The 20,481-nt window shown below is 44.4% G+C and overlaps 1 protein-coding gene across 1 annotated transcript in view; it reads right to left on the reverse strand.

Moving 5' to 3' along the window:
* STK32B (serine/threonine kinase 32B) overlaps nucleotides 1–20,481 on the reverse strand; it is a 281,505-nt gene that overhangs the window by 259,883 nt on the left and 1,141 nt on the right. The gene's annotated exons all lie outside the window — the stretch shown is intronic.

Genomic DNA, 20,481 nt, shown 5'->3' on the forward strand with positions numbered 1-20,481 from the left:
CGCAAACCCATGCACAGTAGCCGAAAATAAGATGCAGTGCACTACCAACGGGGATTATGTGCTGCACCTCGGGCCATCTCAGTTTTGGTGCAGTCCTTGCTTTGCTAAGTCAATTCAAGCTCTGAGATGTGGATAACCTGGCCGAATGCATTTGCATGTATGGCCGATTCCAATTTTGTGCCCTTACTTACAATGTTGCAACCGATGAGTGTGCCTGTGTCCAGAAATGTGACACAAACAATCCTGTGACTGGTAACTTAGTTTAGTATCACAGTGATACTAACTAAAATGTTAGCGGCAGTTTATATTACTTGCCCCTCTGTGAGGTTCCAGCGATATCCCCCTTCTCAGCGACGTCTTATGTCGCGCTGCTGGCATCCTACCGATGCCAGCAAATGGGCAAACGAGTAATGCACATGTGCATTGCGTTTTTATCCTTCCGGGATTCAGCTAAGCCTGAAAGGCTTCACTGAATCCAGAAAGGCTTTTGCTGGTTCCCCATTGCCGGTAATGGGGACTGCACTGCTGGTGCCATCTATAGATGGCATAAGCAGTACGGTGACAAATTGCTACATATAGAATGGAGGACATAACTTCTTTAGTAGAGATGGGCGCTGACCCGCGTGTTTTGGTTTTGGATTTGGATTCATCTTCATGTTTTGGTTTTGCAAAACCACCCTCATGTGGTTTGGTTTTGGATCTTGATTAAATAAAAAATCATAAAAAGTTTTTAAAAACAGCTAAAATCATGTAATTTTTGCAATCCAAAACCTGAAATGCGGATTTAAAATCCGAATCCCGAACCACTGGAAGATCAGAACTGCAACTCAGATTTATCTGCATCTCCTCAGGAGATTACAACTGCGACTCAGGGACTGATTCAGAGCCGGACGCTCTGACAGAGCGCTCGCTCTGAATCAGGGCCGGCCTTCTTGTTTTTTAGAGCGGCCTCCTGGCCGCTCGTATAGCTGTGGGTGAAAACCCACAGCTATAGCGGGCGGCCAGGAAGATGGGCGCGATGGTCAAGACCATCGCGACCATCGGGCTAGCGACGAGACCCTTGTGGTAGGGTCTCGTTGCCGCAAGCCCCAGAGAGATTTCGGCTCTAACAGAGCCGAAATCTCTCCCACTGACATCACTCGTGATGTCAGTGGGGCCGGCCCCAGACGGAGACGTTCACATGGGAACACCTCTGTTTTGGCAGCCACTCCCCCGGCCCGCCCACCAAAGGGGGCGTGCTGTCACTCAACATCGACAGCACGCCCCCTTTGGTACGAGACCCGGAGCGACGGTTTGCCCGTCGCTCACGCATGCGCACTGGGCAACCATCGACCTGCTTGAATCAGGCCCTCAGATCTGTCTGGATTCACAGAATTCAGGTGGATTCAGATTTCTGGAGAACCGAACCACACATCTCTGTTCTTTAGTGAGTGCTTAAATGTATACATCTCATTCAATGGAGCCCTGTGAGTGGTATCCTTGCTACATTATTGTGCTCCAGTTCTATTCCAGAGATTTGATCCCCATCATTCTTTTGTGTAACAAATTTGACTTGTCTGATTACTGAGTGGGCCTAATTCATGAAGAATCGCTATTCTGCTAGTACGCATGCAGCGCAGTTGCTAATATCAGCAGTAATATGCAAATGATTGCATTCGCATTGCAATCGCATCCTAACATAAGGACGCCCACTCCCCCTTGCTCACATTAGTATACTTTAGCAACACAGCAAAACAATCGGTAACATCGGACCCACTTGCACAAGTTCAGACCTCACTCAGAAATTGCTAACTTCCACGCACGCTATGAGACGTCACACTGCATATGGCATCGCAGTGGCTAATTTGTGCGCACCCCTGCAATGGCGTGCAAACGTACTGGCACGCCTGCGTTTCCCCGACCACCCCCCATCACCTCCCACAAACGGCGCTTCCTGTCAATCACTCTGCAAGGGGTCTGCGTAGCCTCTGCAATCGCAGACCCGATCGAAATAGCTAATTCGCGCACACACAATGCGATGCATACGCATGCACAGAACGCAACAATCGGCCAATTGCGCACATATTAGCAACTGCGTTCCTTGCTGAATCAGACCATCTGGCTCTTTTGGCTGCTGACCCTGGGTTCGTCAATATGCACAGCAATTGGGATCCAGTAGTTCCTACACTTTTACCTCCCAGTAAGGTTATTTCTTAACTGCGACTGTCAAGTGCGTCCAGCTGTAAGGGATATCTGGTTTTTAGAGGCACACTAGCCTGGTCACTTGTGTTTGTGCAGTACAGAGGGGGGATATTTACTGACCAAGGTTAAGTATTGCTACACTAGATGGTAACTTAATATTATGCAAATCAACTTTGCACATTATTATTCCTGGACTAATACAATTAGAACTACCTCTTTCACAAAAATGTATTTAAACCGGTCACATTCCATATTCTCTTTCACTCTCTTTTATTATGTTTTTTTTTTTTACCTGTCAGCAACATAGCACAAGTCATTCCATAAAATGTTGTTCTTGTAGGGTCTGCGGTGACCTTGGTAGAGTGTCACAGTGACTTACACGTGGTCTACCTGAACAGCCCACAGTGTTTAGTAGATGAGAGCAGGCTGGTACCTTCAGTTTCACCTCTGGCAGACAAAGAAAATCAATAGGGAGATCTGGGCCGTGGGGAGATGAAGCAACATTGCCGGTTAAGTTTAGACTGTATATAAACAAAGGATGTAGTATCAAAGGAATTGCTGGAGGCAAACCTTTAGTTGAGCTAAGCAAGCAGTTTGACAAATCAGCTGGGCATGTGCTTCAGATCAGCGTTGGGGCTGTCAGGCTGCACAAGCAGCACACTCAGAATGTAAATCCTGCTACAAGCCAGGGAAAGCAGCGGGAAAGGAAATTGCTATCATTTTCAGCCAGAGAAGGGATTAGATATAAAACATAGATGGAAGATGTAATTAGAAATATGACCAGGCTTCTTTTCACTAGGAAAATCTGGAAAGTTCTATACCGCAGACAGGGGAAACGGAGTTCATTGTGTGTGGGTTCACGTTACATCATTTAGTAACTTAAAATAAACTTATTGACATTTTATAGACTAGACTAGACATAAAAAACAACCTATATTACATTTACATTTGGTAAAAAGGTTGATCCTTCATTATTTAGTAAACCTTGTACATGGACTCTAAATCTATAATTTTTTACCTAGTGGCAGATACCCTGGTGACAATTCTCCCCAGGCTATTTCTAGTGATGCTATAAGTTCCAGTTTTCATGAGAACGTAATAGATTTGCAACCCATGTCCTGGCATTCCGAAGACCTGCTTCAGGATGCCCAATTGCCCCGGTATCGTGGTCGGGTGGCGCGACAGACAAGCAGGCGGTGGCAGTTTACATTTGGCACCAGTCGTGAGCCGGCAGCCAATCATAAGCAGACGCGATGAGAGCCATTTAACAGCTCACTGCATCATAGCTCTTCCTCCTGGCACTATTATGTCTGACCGTCTGTATGTGCATACGTATGTATGTATGTATGTATGTGTATAAGTGTTTGACTGTATGTATGTATAAATGTATGTGTATATGTGTGTTACTGTATGTATGTATGTATGACTATGTATTTGTGTGACTGTATGTATGTATGTGTGTATGTATGTATGACTATCTGTGTGTGACTGTATGTAATATGTGCATATGTATGTGTATAAGTGTGTGACTGTATGTGTGTATGTATGACTATGTATGTGTGTGACTGTATGTATGTATGTATGACTATGTTTGTGACTGTATGTATGTGTATAAGTGTGTGACTGTATGTGTGTGACTGTATGTATGTATGACTATGTGTGTGACTGTATGTATGTGTATAAGTGTGTGACTGTATGTGTGTATGTATGACTATGTGTGTGACTGTATATATGTATAAATGTATGTGTATATGTGTGTGTTACAGTATGTATGTATGTATGCATACCCCTAGCCATACAACTTTGGTGGAGCAGTCCAGCTCTTCAGGTTCTGTCCCAACCATGGGCTGCATTGTCCCATGAGGAGGAAAGGTAGGGAGGAAACTCTCTCACCTGCTGTTTGCTGCATTGTTCTGGGCTGCAGAGGGTCCATGGAGGCTGCAAGCCACTGAGCAGCAGCAATCTCCTCTCTTTCCCTGCCCGATATGCCATTGTGCTGCTATACAGTGGTCAGCAGTAGTGGGCAGGAGAGAAGTGTTATGGGGGGTAAGGGTGATTGTCCCCGCTCTCCCCCTCATAATCCACTTTTGTATTTACCATAGTATGCATATACTTTAAACATTAAGACATGACTGTATAAGAATAGGCAGGGCTGTTGAGGCATTTGTCTCACTCAATAGCTGGTCTGGGCTCCTGATGAGCCCCTCGAACAAGCCAGGGCCTGTGTAAATAGCTAACTCCCCCTTTCTCTCTGCACCCCTGGTTATATGTATAAAATAAAATAATATTGTTATATGACTTTATGTAGATGCAAAACTGAACAGTCAGGAGAGGTGCCATTAGCTGACATCTCCTTGCCATACTCCCTGTATTTTCTCACAATACTCTTCTGTACTGAGTGTACTGAGACCGATATCATATTTATATATATATAATAAGGTAGAAGGATTGTCTGTATTTTATGATGTGCTGAGTTTTAGCCCCTTCTCTTTGGAATGATTAAGGGTATAAAAGTACAGGAATATAATATGGGTCCTATTACACCCTAAGGAAGGACCAGGAAGGTCAGAAATGCGTTGGTTAAGGGCCAACTAGAGGTGTGGATTCTCTGGCTTCAGGGTCTTTTTCTTTGAACAGATTTACATGCCACTACTCATTCCGGATGAGAAGGCATTATGTGTTTTTGTTCAGTTGAATCTATGTATTTTGGAGGGACCATATAAAGGACTATTGCCAATTACCACTAACTGGAGATTGGTTTGTGCAAGTATTTTTAGAAAAAAATTTTGGACTTTAAATTTGGATTTCTGAGAGGAGTTCATTTTCCAGAGGGATGCATTTATGAAAATATATGCCGGACCTTAAAAGAAACCTTTTGAGGAACATAGGGACCTATATTTTGGTGAATTAATTCCCTAAGGGGATAAATGTTGACATATTACCACCGGTATGTGACTAATGAGAGTGTGTGAAGATCAAAGAAACCTTTACATGAACATATCTCACCGTGTTGAGGTGAGTTAAAAGGAATGAGCATTCGCCTTTTTGATTTAGAACATCAGAACATTGAAGTCTTATTGCATAATACGTCTTTTTTCTTTTTTGAGAGAGAGATACTTCTGAACTAAAGATTCATATATATCTTGATCCGAGGACAGCGCCTTGTGGACCGCTGATATTTTGAATTTGTATCTGGGAAACTAGGTTTAACCCCTCAGACACCCTCTGCATTTCTAAGGCTATAATGCTGCTCTGGCTGCTGGTGCCCACGGTTGAGGAAGAGGGAGGGACTTGGAGGCATACTCTGCAGTGCTGCCATCAGGTCAGGTAGTTTTCTGTGGAGGGTTGGGGGCGACTAATGTTTGTTTTATTTTTTATGTGGGGGTCATTGTGGGTTTTTTATTATTGTGGGGGGCATTGTTGTGTTTCTTTCTAATTTTGGGGGCCAGCATGTGTGTTTTATTTATTTTTTTATTGTGAGGGCCATTGTGTTTTTTTTTTATTATGGGGGCCATTGTTGTGTTTTGTTTTTTTTACTGTGGGGGCCAGCGTGTGTGTTTTAGGCCAAGCCCCTCATAGTGAGACCACGCCCCTTATCTTGAAACGTGCCTTCGGCGTGTGCAAAGGTACTATCTTTCTGGAAAATATCCGGGGGTTGGGGAGAGGGGGGGGATGCATTTTTATTGTTCGCCATATCATCTAGAAACTGCCCTGGTCTCAAAGAATGAATAGTAACAAGTTGCATAGCAAAAGGGTGCAGGTCTTTGGAGGGATGGGGATGACACAGGGAGCATACACAGCAATCCTGCACCCAGGAGCACAGGCTCAAAGAGCCTAGGGCTGGTTATGCTTGGGAGGGGGGACCCCACATCAATTTTATTGTTAATTTAACACTTTAATGGCTTTTTTAAAGCAGAAGCATACACAGATCTCACTGATCAGAGTATGCTTCTGCTCAACATGGGATTTGGGAATTCATATGCAATATAGGGCCCATACCAGTCAACTCGCACACAACACAACATGACCACTATTACTATCGAATGACAAGTGTCAGTCCAACACAATTCTCAGTAAACTTGATATTTGCCATGGGAAACATTCCAATATGAAGCTCTGATTTGTAATTGAAGCCCAAAATGATTGTTAGTAAATCTCCTCCCTACACTTTTAAGGGGACTGGATACAGGGAGCAGGATATGGGAGTGCATGGGAGACATAACCATGCAGCTATGTATCTGATGTCTCAGCAACCTTGCTCTTTCCACCACTTTCCTTGCTTACACTGTCCTATCCACCAGCCCACCTACGCCAGGAACCTTCTGTACGATCTCTTAGCCTCCACCTAAATCGTCTCTGGTTCTGTTTGTTGCACCCATGCTCCTGGGTGCGGGCTTGCTGTGTATGCTCCCCGTATTATCCCCATCCCCCATGTAATAGACAATATTAGTTAATATCTATTATTTATCACTATCAACTCCACATCCAACAGCCAAGGATGTGGAGGATAGACCCGGGCTTCAGCTCTGGCCTGGTCCCCACCTCCCCATGGTTCTCCGACCTGGACTGACTAATGGGGGGAGATGAATGCTTTGGTGGTGGTTCTGCTACTGCTCTTTTATACACTAGAATGCCTATTGCCAAAGCTGGGGCCAAACACAGTCAGACATGTTCTGTAACCACACATGCACCACCTTCTCACTCTGAATCTAGACAAACTACATGGATGCCTCAGGAGAGTCTGACAAAGAATTCCAGGTCTCTTTTCCTCATCTGTGATGGCCGGCTTGGGTGACCCCATGATCACTCAATCGGCCGATGATCATGCAGATGATCCAATGATGCATCCAAGGATGCAGCTCGGATCATTAATGCACGCAGGATGCATGACGCCTCCTGCTGCATTGCCATATTAGCAAGGACAGAACTGCAAAGCTGCGTGTGTGCACCTTTTACAATTCCGCCCTTTGCTGAATCAGGCCTAGAGACCAGACCAGAACAGCACATGGCTGATTATATGTTTATAAACAAATGGCCATTATACAGTATATAACAAACACTTTAATAGAAGTTTAGGCTAGTATGTAAGTATTTAATCCAAATTGCTTTTGGACAAATACTTTCAGTCATACTTGCCGATATCCTGGCTGCCCTTTCCGGGAGGGAGCAGCCAGGTCGGCTTAGCAGGGGGGGGGGGCAGGACATTACGTGTCATTTAGGGGCGGGGCTAGGGGTGGAGCCATGTACTAGCATCATTTTGACCCCATCCCCGCTACACAATGCAGAGATTTACGGCATTGTGGAGCAGGGGGTGGGGTCATGATGATGCGATTCATCGAGAATCGCGTCATCAGCCCCCCTGCTGCAGGTGTTTGGGTAGTTATTGCGGGGGGGGACTGGAGGGGCCGGGATGCATGTCTACTTTTCTGGGGGGCTGGGAGCAGCTCCCGATTTTTGGGAGGGTCCCGACCAAATCAGGAGAGTAGGCATGTATGCTTTTAGTGATTGTAAACAAATGATTCACCAAAGTTTAGTATGATTCATTGGTTTATTTGAACTCTGCCAACATGAAATATTTGCATTCATCCTGAATACACACCTAAGATAAAGCACATTTAGAACACTGCAGTAATTAAACAATTCAGTGTGAAACAGTGCTTTATAGTATACACAATGGAACAGTACCTCTGCGAATTTCATGAAGTGGGTAGTGTCATTAATTTTAATATGTCTGTGTCTCCAAGTTCTAATGGAAAATATGTGTTTTCTTTTCCTCCATGCTGATAGTAACTAAATATGATGCATGCCCTATACATTGTCTATTCAGTGGATACAGCACAATTCAATTAAGGCTATGTTATGCGTCTGTACAATGCAGGGTGCATAATCCATAATGTTTCTCAGTTGTTGTCCTTTAAGTTTTCATTCACATAAAATGTATTTTGCCTGCCTGAATAGCTACTGAATCAAAACTAGGCTAATGATAAACATAAATACAATTTACATCTGTTCATATTTATTACAGTAAAAGTAATTTAGACATTGCAACCTCAAAGTAGTAGCAAGTAGCATTTTCGGATATGGGGATCTAGGTGGGAGAATGCCATGCAAAGTAATAATTTGAGAACAACAATTGAATTTAATTATATTCCAGGGCAATAGGAATATATTGAATATATTTGCAAAAGGTTCTGTTTGAATTGAGCTATAGGATTACAACAACACGCTGTGCTAGTTTAGCAAGGCAAATTAACATGTAAGCGGTATATTCTCATTTATTTATATTTATTCTGTTCTATAGATATGCTAGCCCACCTGTTTGAATGCATGATCTGAAATACATATAGCATAGATGAAAGAAAGACAGATACAGTAGGCTATGGGATGAATGAGGGCACAGGGGTGAGATAGGACTTTATCTCATTGGAGCTACTATTAAGATTTTATTGGCTTGTCAGTTAAAACTTTAGAATTTCTTTTTTCTATGCAAATTTCAAAATAATCACAATAAAAAACCAAACATATCCAAGTTCACTGAACTGGTCCAGAGCCCTGGCAAGGAGATAGGAGGCCCTTGGCCAACACCCCACAGCCCAGTGCATACTTGACCAGGAAGATCAGTACTGGCATGTCCTTCTCTAGGCAGCAGGGTGCCTCTCTATGCTATTTATACCAACACCGGCAGCCATGGTCAGGTCCAATGTCTGATGGACTGGCCAATGGCACCACAGCTGGTAGGAATTTCAATAGGTCACCTATTGGATCAGAACTTTTTCATAAAGACACAGTCAAAAGATGCAGCCGCTATTGCAACTGCACCCACCTCTGAATCACCCCTTATGTGTTTATTGTATATAACCTATAGATAATAAAGATTGGCCAAAATACATCAAAAGAACAGTTTTCCTGATCTACTGTATATTTGGGGAGACTTCTGAACAGATTCATTGCCTGTGAAACCAGCCAGTAATGTGTCACAAGCAGATACTAGCTTTATACTGTACGGTAGCTATAGGGATAATATATTTTCCCAAGGAATCCATTTAATGTAATCATGTTTCCTATGCATATATGTGAAAAATCATGCCCTATTTAGAGGACACACTCTATACAGTGGCAGGCAGTCATGAAATGATCTCCAGTTGTCCAGGTTCACAGCTCACAGTATAATACGGCACCTTAAAACAGGATATGAATAGTATCAGGTTCTTACAGACTCTATTGTGCACAGAAGGGTTTTTAGTCTTTGGGTATGTGCTGTATTTACCCATCCATTTTTTTTTATTCTGTGCTGATCTGTCCTCCTCTGTTTGTCAGCTGCAATGTGAGTGGGGGAGGGTGGTGAATTGGGGTTCTAATGAAGCTATAAAAACTGAATGCTTGAGCAGTAGGAATAAAGTAAGAAATGTTTTATTCAAGCATTATTTGTTAACAAGTTAGATTGTTGCTTTCTTACAAAGACACTATACAATCAGTTAAAAATGAATTAATGGTTTTGCCAAAGTGTTAGATATCCCAATGCGTTTCATCCCATGGGGGATTGATGGCCTTGGATATACGTTAATAGACTTATAGACATACATTGTGAGCTGTGACCCTGGACAACTGGGGGTCACTTCAGGTCCTGAAATGACCCCCAGTATAGACTGTTGCTATAGACAAATAATTTACAGACTATTGATTTACAGCAGTATTTTGAATTAAATATAAGGGGAAGAGCGCCATCCTATGATTAAGCAGCACATATTGTATTAGTTTTATTCCCACAATATTGTCTTGTAGCACCGTATTTACTGTTTGAACTTGTTCACATGTCACTCATGCCAAGGTGGCTCAGGACATGACTACTACTATCTGAATAAATCCAGACTTTCATTGTATAATTTCCCCATTTGAATCCTCAGGTGTATTTACTAAAGTTTAGGATGCATAAAAATATATCTTATATAAATGTTTTCCTGAAACAGTTGAGCTCTAACATTAGATGGTAGTGATTGGGTAGCATTGGGTACTGGGCTTGGAGCTGTCCATGCCACTGTTTTCTTTTCTTCTATATATAGATGTAAATCAAAACGGCCAGCACAGATCTGCAGTGTACTAAGTGATGAGGCAGTGGGTGTATTTAGGGGTTTATATAACAAACCCTAAGTCCGATGGCAGATTTTACTGGATGTAGCGTTATTTTAAGATAGGGACTATTTATCAGACACCTACCACCATAAAAATCACTAATTTCTCTCATGTTTTCAGAGCTTGGCTTTCATTATCAATGAATTAGCTACAATTCCCCATTGGTAAATCTGTCAGTGAGTGTTACTATTTTCAAGTGTGAAAGCAGGAAGTGAAGCATTTTACCAGTGCATTAAGCTAGCAGTGAAAGACTTTTCAATGATAAAGTGCTTGGCTCGGACAGCCTTGAAAGCGGTGGGAGTAGGGGAATGTCCATCGACGTGTTTGCCATTGTTTGTCTCCAACCAACTACTATTGGTGGCTGAAGTGCGCATATGCAAACTGCAAAGGTGGTTAGTGCAAAGGAGCACAGCTACTACAGGGATTATATATATATATATATATATATATATAAGAAAACATTTTCACAAAGCAATCGGTAGTGGGCTCATGCAAAAACACTTGCCATCAGGTCCTATTAATTGACGGTTGTGAAATAATTCATTAAAGAATGAGGGCTAACAGCAAACATTTTGTATTGCAGGATGGGATCTTCTTATAAACTTTAAAGGGTAGAGAGTTTGCATTTTGGAAGTGTACCCATGTTAGCGGGCGTGTGCAGTGTTTTTTAATCTCACAATCAGACTTTGGTCCCCATGTTTATTCGGGAGAACATGTGCTAGCTAGGTACGAGACCCTTGTGATAGGGTCTTGTGGCCGCAAGCCCCAGAGAGCTTCTGGCTCTGATAGAGCCGGAAGCTCTCCCACTGACATTACTGGTGATGTCAGTAGGGCCGCCCACAAACGGCAGGCGTCCGCATGAGAACGCCTCTGTTTGTGAAGCCACCCCCCGGCCATACCTACCAAACGGGGCGAGCTGTCAATCACCATCGACAGCTCGCCCCCTTTGGTGCGAGACCTGGAGCGACGGAGCACCCGTCGCTAGCTGGGTCTTGCGCATGCGCACGACGGAGCCGGCTTCATCGTGCGCATGCCCAGTGGGCAAACATCGACCCGGTTGCGAGTGCTCAGCGCTTGCGACCTGGTCTGAATCAGGCCCAGTGTTTTTTTAAAAAAAAATAATAATTATGTGAGGTCCTCCCCCAAAAGACTAACCAGCCCCAGACTTGCCAGCCTGTCCTGGTTCTTAAATTTACAGGGAAAAAAATGTGTAGGGTTCCACTGTAAATTAAGAACCAGCACCAGGCAGCAAGAACAGAGCTGGTTTTAAATATACGTAGAAAAAAATTGGCGTGAGGTTCCATGTATATTTAAAACCAGCCCTGGACCCTTCATAGCAGGGGGCTGGTGCCACAGCCAGGGGTGGCTTTCTCCGGGCCCCCAGTCACAGCATCAGTCCTGACCGCTAGTCAGCCCAGGCCAGGGATCCCTGGGGTGTTGAGGACCCTCCAATAAAGTGGTACCCCTCTCCACGGCACCCATGGCCTAGGCTGATAGCCCGGGGCTATATCCTCCACCCCAGGCGGTGGGTGGCGGGTTGATAATGTAGGTGTAGTGTAAAATTAGAATTAACAACATTGTCTTTACAGTGGAACTATAGGTACCAGCAAGCCTCCCCCGCATGCTGGTACTTGGAGAACCACAAGTACCAGCATGCGGGGCATTAAGGGCCCACTGGTATGTGTAGTTCATCTGTAAAGAAATTTTTTAAAAAACACACAACACACCGTGAGAATAAAATGTTATTACATACATTACATACATACATACACACACATACTTACCTGCTGCCAGATGTTCACGTCCCCTTCTCAACGTAAAGTATCCATTGGAAGTACCTGAAAAAAAGTCAATACTCACCTTTTGTCCCACAATGTTCTCCGCAGTAATCCTAATAGGTGCCCGGACACTATGTAACAATAGGCAACAGCATGTTGTTACAGTATCGCTAATGAATTTTATTTTGGCTGGGACCCATGTGGAGGAGCCGCTCATTGGTGGCCACGTGGGTCCCAGCCAATGAGCAGCCGCTAATGGAAGCCGCCGCTGATTGGCTGGCGGCCCGGACACTAAAGTCATTAGCGATACTGTAACAACATGCTGTTGCGTGTTATTACATAGTGTCCAGGCACCTATTAGGATTACTGCGTAGAACATCGTGAGACAAAAGGTGAGTATTGGATCTTTTTTTACAGTTACTTCCAATGGAAACTTTACGTTGAGAAGGGGACGTGAACATCTGGCAGCAGGTATGTATGTGTGTGTATGTATGTATGTAATAAAATGTTATTCTCACGGTGTGTGTTGTGTTTAAAACATTTCTTTACAGGTGAACTACACATACCAGTGGGCCCTTAATGCCCCGCATGCTGGTACTTGTAGTTCTCCAAGTACCAGCATGCGGGGGAGGCTTGCTGGGACCTGTAGTTCCACTGTAAAGACAATGTTGTTAATTCTAATTTTACACTACATCTACACTATGAACCCGCAATCCACCACCCAGGGGTGGCGGGGATAGCCCCGGGCTATTAGCCTAGTCCAGGGTTGCCCTGGACAGGGGTACCCCTTTATTGGAGGGGTCCTCAACTCCCCAGGGATCCCTGGCCTGGGCTGGTTCTTAATTTACAGTAGGGGGGGGGCTCACATCATTTATTTCACAAATGACAAAAAAAAATAGCAAGGAAAAAAAAATTATTTGTGTATGTTTCAGCCAAACTTGAAGATCTGGAGGTGAGTGTTTAAAACGTCAATTTGGCAGAGAGTTTGCAGGCATCTCACCTGAGTTTTTCATCTAGATTCTTGGTAAGTTGGCAAGATGTATCTTTTAGGTGAAAAGTACTTCAGATTTTGGCCGATTTTGATAAGATTTGAGTTTGCTAACCCGCCCGAGTTTTACGAGTGAGATGAGAGAAATCTCTCTGTAACTCACCAGACTTTACCTATAGTAAATTTGCGAGATGAAAAACTTGCCTAAACTAACCCAAGATTATCTCGACCAAACTCGATTCTTAGTAAATTTACCACTTGGTGTTTGTTTTATTTGGTAGCTTTTGTGTGAGGGTAGGGCCTTTTGGAGTTCAGGTAATTGAGAAAGTTACAGTTTTTAAACTATTACCTCACAATTGCACCATTATAGAGATAGGAAGCTTCAATTCATTGCGCAGCCTCAGTAGGAGCCTCCAGCAGGTGTACTCACTGTAGCTTCATTTGGGTGGACCAAGATGGCTGCCTTTGCAGACGTTAACGGCGGGGCAAACCCAGCAATGGCAGCGGGCAGAAGCTGTGGTGGGGACACGGCCTCAGCACCATTTTTGAAATTCAAAGATGGTTGCCGTGAGTCAATCACAGCTCGTGACGTCATCGCCCCACTCCCTTATATAAGCCAGTGCGAGGAGGCAGCATGGCAGTCCAATGGTGGGGAGGCAGCAATGAAGAGCTGCCAAAGAAAGAAGACACCGGATGTCCTAGAGGGCAGCGGCCATGTCAAAGAGTTGACGCAGGCTGCCGCCCACTAGGTGAAGACGCTGGAAGTCCTAGTGGGTGGCAGCCATGGAAAAGAGCTGACACAGGCTGCCGCCCACTAGGTGAAGAGGACACCAGAAGCCCTAGGAAGGTGACAGCCATGCAAAAAAGCTAATTGGCTGCCACACCCTATGTGAAGACGCCGAATCCCTGGCGGGTTGGTGCCCGCCAGGCGAGGACGCCAAAGCCCTGGCGGGTTGGAGCCCACCAGGCAAAGATGCCAAAGCCCTGGTGGGTTGCCACCCACCAGGTGAAGTGGCTGAAGTCCTGGGGTGGCGGCGCCCATGAAAAAAGAGCTTAAAGGCTGGTGCTCCTCAGACGAAGGCACCGAAGCCCTGGATGGTTGGCGCCCACCAGGCAAAGACGACGAGGTCCTGGGGTAGCGGTGGCCAAGAAAAAGAGCTAAAAGACCACTGCACCCCAGGCAAAGATGCCAAAGCCTTGGTGGATTGGGCCCGCCAGACGAATACGTCGAAGCCCTGGTGGGTTGGGGCAAAGACACCGAAGTCCTGGGGTAACGGCGGCCACGAAAAAGAACTTAAAGGCCGCTTTCCTCCAAATAATTTTCAAAAATCAGTGTATTGTGCTTATTTAATATTTTTTACAGGTGTACCACAGGTACCAGTGGGCCCTAAATGCCCCTCTTGCTGGTACTTTTGGTTCTCCAAGTACCAGCATGTGGGGGAGACTTTCTGAGACCTATAGTTTACCTGCAAAAGACAATATTCTTTCAAATGCACCACATTGCACAATCAACCTGGCACCCTCAGCACAGGGGTGCTGAGGATAGCCCCGGGCTATCAGCCTAGGCCTGGGGTGCCCTGGAGAGGTTGACCCCTTTATTGGGGGGGTCCCTAGCTCCAAGGGATCCCAGCCTGGGCTAACTAGCGGTCACTGTCAATGCTTCAGCCGAGGGTCCCGGTGGAAGGGTTTCCCTGGCTGTGGCATTATCCCCCCACTAGAAAGAGCTCAGTGCTGGTTATGGATAACACAGGGGACCCCCTATGCTTTTTGTCTCCTGCATTTCCAAAACCATGACCGGCTCAGGTGAGCCCAGTGCTGGTTATGCTTATTACAAGAGACCCTTATGTCTTTGGTCCCCTGTATTTTGACAACCAGGACTGGCTCTAAAAAGCCTGATGCTGGTTGTGCTAAATGCAGGGGACCCCTATGCTTTTTTGTCCCCTGTATTTTCACAACCAGGACTGGCAGTGAAAAGCCTGGGGCTGGTATTGCTTTGGGTGGAGGGGATGTCCTTTTTTTTACACATATTCAATTTTTAACATAGATGCATAGATACATCTCACTGATACATCCGTGCATCTGTGTCTTATTGATTTTATTTTCTCAGATGCACGCCCAGCACCAGTGAGCCCCTCTGTCGCCCACTGATGCCCCTGTGCACTGCCCCACTGCTCCACACCCCCACTGCTGCCGCCACGCACTTCTGCAGCCCACCCTTGCAGCTATCTCTCCCTGTGTACCCCCAAAACACCTCCTGTGTGCCGACCTTCCTCCACCTGCGCTAATGTACCATTTTGTAGCCCTTCTCCCCTGCAGGTAGCCTGGTTTGCTCCTCCATATCCTGATAGTTAATACATTTTAAAAAAGCAATGAAATTCCATAGACAAAAAACCATACAGTTTCACATGTCCCATTAAGGCTTCTTAGACATAATCTGAAATTTCACAAAACCTACTGAATTTCTGCCACTCAAACTTAAATAAGCAATGAAATTCCATAATAGACGTGTTCATTGTACAATACAGATATGGTATGCTATCACACCCTGTGATTAACTGCAGATTCAGCACTCTCACAGAGTGAGATTGCTGTCACTCACAAAATGGTGGAACTGCTAATTCACAGAATTGTGTGCTCATTGGAATACACACATGCAGTCTATGCAACTGAGGTCTGAGCAGAAGATAGAGCTGCGCAGATAGGATAAGAGTGGAGTGGATTTGGAAGGAGGCAGAGCGGCGTGGATGGTTCAGACAAAAAGGTGTGCAGAGGGGGGAAGAATAAGAGGTACAGAGGGGGGGAGCCAAAGTGATGCAGATGGGTGGAAAACGGTGGTGTGGATAAGGGGGAGGAACAAAGTGATGCAGATGATTGGATAACAGTGGTGTGGATGAGGGAACAGAGTTGCACAGTTTGGGGGTCAGAGCAATGTGGATGGGGGGTACAGAGTGGCATGAACATGGGAAGACAGAGTAGCGCAGATGGGTAAAAACAGATTGGTGTGGATGAGGGAGTACACACTAGCACAAATGGTAGAACACAGTGGTGCTGGTGGGGAAGGGAGACAGAGTTGCATGGTTGGAGGGGGGGACAGAGTGATGGATATGGATGAAAAAAGAGTGCCACAGATGAGTGGAAGACAGAGCGGCGTGGCTGGGGGGAAGGCAGTGGTGCAGAAGGAAACAGAGTAGTATGCATGCAGGGCAGTGTGGATGGGGAAAGACAGATTGCTGCAGATGAGGAAATAGATTAGCATAGTTAGGAGACTGCACAGCAGTAGGGATTGGGGAAGATACAGCAGCATGGAGGTGTATAGGGGAAGAAAGTGTACATGCATAGACAGAGTATGATAGTTTTAGCAATTAGGGAGCTGAATGAGTATTCTGAGTAAGATGGATGTATGGAGTGAGAAGGATGTTGGAAGCCAGTGAGATTGTTTTGGTGATCCAATGGGAAGATTGTGGGCACTGAGTGGGTTGTGGGAGCCACATAACTGCTCAGACCTCAGTTGCATAAACTGCATGTGCGTATTCCAATGAGCACACAATTCTGTGAATTAGCAGCTCCACCATTTTGTGAGTGACAGCAATCTCACTCTGTGAGAGTGCTGCATCTGCAGTTAAACACAGGGTGCGATGGCATACCATATCTGTATTGTGCAAGGAACACATCCATTAATGATTGAAATTTAATTGCTTTTTTAAGTTTGATTTGCAGAAATTCTATAGGTTTTGTGATATTTCAGATTATGTCTAAGAAGCCTCAATGGGACAGGTAAAACCGTAAGGTTTTTTTGGAATATGTGTATATATGTATATGTATGTGTATGCGTATGATGTAAGGCATATATAGAATTTTCTAGTGAACATGTAAAACTGAATCCCAATGAATCTTCTTATATACATACAATTTTGTATTGCCTGGATTAGAGATTACTTTTTCTGTTGCCCATTGTAGTGTAAGCTCTTGTAGTGTAAGTGTTACTTTCTAGGATCACTTATACCTTACTTCTATGCTCCTATCGGAACAGACTTTATGGACGCCAGCTTGCCATCCAGAGTGCAGTGTTGTGGTCAGAGATCAAGCAAAGAACATAGTAATCTTCCCATACACAGTGCTCTGTCTTTGCTTTCAACCAGCACAATTAGCTACACTGAGAGATTCAGAAGCACTATATTTCCAGCAGGTCTCCTCTCAGTATTACAGGTTAGATAGGATTAGCCAATACACTTCTCAGACTACTTCAGAAGCCTTTAATCATATATTGTATTCTCCCATTATATTTCTTATGTCTTTGGCAGATGGTCTGAAGTACATTTGACAGACTACTTCTTAATGCACCCTGGTCTCATATAGTAATAGCAGAGTCTACAGTAGAGACGTGGACAGGCCAGGAAGCATAAACCTAAAGTCAGTGACAAATGCAAAATTTCTAGAGGGGGGTTTACAATTTCTTGATTTTAGAGTGAGTGTGGCCGTTCCATGAAGAGGGTTTAATTAGCATTTAGCCAGCTTTGATATGTGTCATACATAGTGTATTGTGTGTCATAATCCCAGCATATACAGGACCGGCGATCACAGTAAGCCATTAAATGTAGCAGTAGGGCCATCCTGCCTGAGCTGAATGTTTTTATTCTAGATGTGGGCACTGGAGCAAGTCCGGGAGTCTGGGGGAGCAGCAGAGAACCTAGCACTACCCTGGACATATATGTACATATTGGTCTCCTTATGCACTGGAAAGCGTATTATTATACAGTATGAATAATTAACCCGATTGATGGTCTATAGCAGTGCCCCCTAACAGTGCATATTTTCCAGATCTCCTAGTTGGTGCACAGGTGTATTTATTAGTGGCTGTCAGATGGTAAAATATCCACAGGCGGTGCTAATTATTTCATTTGTGATACTGGGAAGAACTAGCAGCACTAGTAAAATTCTCCCATATTACTATTTCTATTGTGGTCATGGTGTGGGCTGGGGAGAGGGGTTTCCAGGCAACCGGAGATCCCCCCACCCCGTCCTGCGCTTGCCTATGAAAGTAACACCAATTTAAATTACACCCATTACTTACACTCCTTGACGGCTGAAACAACTTTCAGCCTATCAATTCACTAAAAATGTGTGACATTATTGAGACAGGGGCACCTACGGCAATTTTTAGAGCTTAATGGTAAATGCAAAGTGAGGACAACTTTATTTCTTATAAACCACTTTCTAAACAGATAACTCATTTTGGATAGCAAGACTTAAATAATATTCAGTCCTTCTGGTGATTGTATAGCAACTTTGCTAATTCAAATCTCAAACACTGGTAAAAATCTCCATAGAAAGCAACAGCAACAGTGCCACATGTGACGACCACAGTGCAAAAAAAATAATATAAATAAATAAAAATACACCCATAAGAAATGTAATGGCTTCCTTGATTTCAAAGATCACAGTTTCATGTAGCTTAAACCTCAGTTATGGATGCAAAACATTTCTATATGTATTTGTGAAGATTACAGAAGGCATATTGTTTATTAGTGACCATCCTCCTTTAAATGTTCTGTTATAAAGTATATAGTAAGTCCAGGGTTAGGCACCCACCGGGGAGGTTAGGGTTAGGCTAGGGGAAGGGGGGTTAGGGTAAGGCACCCCCCGGGGGGAGGTTATGGTTAGGCACCCCCCCGGGGGAGTTAGGTTTAGGAATTTAGAGGGGGGATTAGGGTTAGGCACTTGGGGGGGAGGTTAGGGTTAGGCAACCCTAAGGGAGGGTTAGGGGGTAGAATAGGGTTAGTAAATACTTACCTTCGGACGATCAGGATTTTCACCCCTGCCGGGCTGGCACTGTCGGTTGGTAAATCATACTGATTCCAACTAAAAGGTGCCCACAAGCTCATATTTTGTAAAGGTTGCTTTGCGACATTTCTTTCACCGATGAAAATATATTGTAAAGGAGACTTTCAATTATAATTCACGGGGTCCACTTATTACTGTGCAGATTTGACCTAGCCATGTGTATGCTGAAGTAATAAGCAATTCAGTCAGTTACTCAGTGATACAGGTAATCCGTATGATGATGCCTGGATGACCTTTCCCCTAATCCCAGAGGATTTTGATGCACAGAAATCACTTTATAATATTCTACACCTTTGTGACTCCTGTCTTGCTACAACAAAGTTTCTAGAAAGAGAAGGCAAGGCTGAATACACTGAGCCTATTCATCATCACTTAATTTTTACAAAAGCAGGTGAAAATTAACACTTTCACCTACAATTGTAAAAAAATTGAGTTTTTGGGCCATTCATCAAGAAGATATCACAGATATCTCATGCTCACCTTCCTCTGGCGGGATGGCCCGCTGTCCCCATACACTAGTAAGGGGACAGGATTCATCAAGTTCCGAAAATACGATATAGAGCTTGAAGGGCCTATTCATCACAGGTAAATGGCCCGGTAACCATGCAGAATCTCTAGTTTCCGCACATTTTATTTACCAGGCCATTCATCATTAGGGGTCCCAAATGGACCATCTGATATTCAGCAAGCTCTAAAAACTGAAAGTTTTCAGAGTTATTTTGCTTGCAAGAACAAGCGCCATCTACGGATCCCCGCTCCTTCCTATGCCACCTTCTCACTACCTCCCCGGTGGCTTTGCACATGCGTGACCTCGGGTCATGCATGTGTAGCCGCGCCGACAGGGAGGAGATAACTAATGCAGCTACTTCTGTAGCTGCGACACTAACTGAGGGGACAGCTGCTTTTCAGAGCAGCTGTCCCCGCACCGGAGCAGTGATGAATTGCTCCAGTGCAGTGTTTTCCCCGCTGCAAGTTGGATACTTAAGCATCCCTCCCAGCGAGATCATTATTTAATCATTGGGGGCCATACGGCCTCCGATAATGATTAGACCACTGAGTGCGGGAGCATTCGCCATCTTCAGATGGCGAGTGCCCTTGCTTCGGGCTCGCAAACCATAGGGAAGGAGTCCCAGGTGGTGAAGAGGGATCCTTTCAGATCCCTCAGCCCCTGTACGACTCCCTCTGCCGGATGTCGGGGGCTCTTGTGCGCATGTGTGACCTGTAGGTCACGCATGCACACTACCATGACTGCTCTGAAAGGAGCAGTGAAGCCACTCACGGGACAGCTAATTTTCAGTTCAGCTGTCACCACGCCGGAGCAATGATGAATTGCTCTGGATTCCGCGGAGAGTTAGAATGTTAATTATCGGGGACCCCGATAATTAACATCATGAATATGTCTTACATTCATTTGATCATTTATTCAATCAATCAATGTATAATAATAACACATGACACATTATATAAAAACTAAAGTTCTAAATGAATTTAAGAATGCATGATGCAGTACATTATAAATTATTGTACTGAAACTACACTATCATAAAATAAACACATTCAAGT

Source organism: Taudactylus pleione, unplaced genomic scaffold (assembly GCF_031769625.1).
Source record: "Taudactylus pleione unplaced genomic scaffold, aTauple2 ptg001408l, whole genome shotgun sequence".
NCBI lineage: Eukaryota > Metazoa > Chordata > Amphibia > Anura > Myobatrachidae > Taudactylus > Taudactylus pleione.